This window comes from Haplochromis burtoni, unplaced genomic scaffold (genome assembly GCF_018398535.1).
Source record: "Haplochromis burtoni strain Fernald_Lab_line unplaced genomic scaffold, NCSU_Asbu1 Contig_415, whole genome shotgun sequence".
In the NCBI taxonomy this organism is placed as follows: domain Eukaryota; kingdom Metazoa; phylum Chordata; class Actinopteri; order Cichliformes; family Cichlidae; genus Haplochromis; species Haplochromis burtoni.
The window spans coordinates 431292-433634 of record NW_024582776.1 but is presented as its reverse complement, the minus strand read 5'-3'; positions in this window follow the sequence as shown (position 1 = coordinate 433634).

Below are 2343 nucleotides of genomic sequence, written 5' to 3'. Positions count from 1 at the left end.
GTTTTCAGGCCCCTCTTCTGTGGAACCAGCTTCCAGTTTGGATTCAGGAGACAGACACTATCTCTACTTTCAAGATTAGGCTTAAGATTAAAGCTTATATCTACTTAAATTAAGCCTTTATTACAAATAAATCTTTATTTATACAAAATGCAGAAAGACATTAAAAAACAGCTTGAGTATAAAAGACTGTATCAGATTCATATCAGTATCAGCAGATATCCAAATTTATGATATTGGTATCTGATATAAAAAGTGGTATCATGCCATCCCTACTGTAGTATTTACAAAATGGTACATTTCAGGCTAGTATATGAAATAGGAACCTGTTAGTAGAGGACCAGAAGAGAAGGAACCAAGATTATTAAAAAAGAAGGAGAGACAAAATGAATAGCCAGCCGGAGAAGAAGGAAGAGTTTCTCAGACAGGAAAGTGAAAGGTGGAGCAACAGAGTGAAACAGGGAAAAATAAAGAACATCACTCATCTTAAATAAAGAGAAGAGAATGTTTTGAAAACAAGTACACAGAGAATAAAGAGGAAAGCAGAGGAAGCATCTTAACATGCCAACGTAAATAAGTCCTTTAGAGATTAGTTTTGGCATGTGAATGCAAAAATAGAATTATTATGTAGTGTTTTAGCCATGTATCGCAATATTTCATAAGTTTTTAAAGTTTAATATTCATTTTGAATTCAACAATTTCTTGTTTTCTACCAGTTTGTCACCACAGTCAACAACTTGTCAACTCCTCATATGGATTTTCTGTTTATTTTTCTCTTTTTAAAGGAGGATATGTGTTGTTCCCTTATGACCACCTGATAAAAATATGTCATTTTGTTTATACTTCAAATGTTTTGGTTTTATGCTTCTAAATGTGACTCTTTCTTATGGAGATTAAATACAAGCTTCTGTAAATGTATCTGACTGAAGCTGTAATAATTAAAAGCTGAATAATAAGTTTTCAACAAAAGAGTCAAAAGATTGTACCAAAACATGTTAAAACAGCCCAACTTTGTGTAACAATAATATCCAAATATGGTACAGAAAGATCAAAATGTATTATTTAGAAAATAAAGCTTAAATTTCAAAACTTACATTTTAACTACTGATTTTATCTACTGTTCTGATTTTATCTGTTTTGATTTTATATACTGTTTTGTTTGTTAATTAGATTGTTTGTTTGCTTGTTTTAATCAATTTTAAATCATGCTTTTTATTTGTTTTTGTTTCTAATGTCTCTGTAAAGCACTTTTAATCACCTTGTTGTTGAATTGTGCTATACAAATAAACTTGCCTTGCCTTACACAGGCAGTTAAATTTATTCAACAAAAGCAAACCCAACATGTGATAATAAATCAGAGAGAAATGCATACATACATGCGGTGGGTTCAGAAATTAGTTAGACATTCACTTTTTTCAGCTTTATTATGTTGCTGCAACGTACTACAATTGCTCAAATTTATTTTTCTGCTCATAATTCTACACTCCCTATTCTATTATGAGCAGAAAACTTTAAAGAGATTCTTTGAAGTTTTAAAAATTTTATAGATATGTCACCATTATGAATCACCTTTGGCAGCAACAAGCAAAAACACAGCATACAGGAGATTTTTTGCCAGGCCTGTGGGTGTTTTCAAGATCTTCATTTCATATTTAGTGGTGACTCGAACCAAATTCCATCGCAGATGAAACATTTTGTAACCAATAAGTTAGGTACAGACGAAAGTTCAACATAACACGTGAATAAACAGTTTGTAAAATCCTGTCCACACCAAATTCAGTAATTATAGACACTAACTCAGCTGGGGTTATGATGTGTTATGTGGTGCACTGGGAACAACTGTTTAAAATTAACTTAAAAACAATACTGTTATTATGTGCAATCACAACATTTTTATTAATAACAGGCAGCAATGACAGTTCATTACAGTTCATATCTGTGATATTTGTGTTGTAGTTCACTGTGACTACTGGAGGGCAGCAAACTCATCACACTACAGTCATCTATACTGTTCTATACTTTTCAGATTGGACCAATCAGGAGAAATAATTTTTGTTATTACATTATCACAGAATAATTTCCAACATAATAAATACTGAATTATAACGAGTGTATGATATAAAGTACTAGCATAACACAGAGAATTAGAAATTCTGCAGTTTTTTCGTTGTGCACAAACGTTATATATAAATGGATGGATGCAGGATGGATGGATGGATGATGGATGGATGGATGATGGATGCAGGATGGATGGATGGATGCAGGGTGGATGGAAGGATGATGCAGGATGGATGGATGAGGCAGGATGGATGGATGCATGATGGATGGATGGATGGATGGATGATG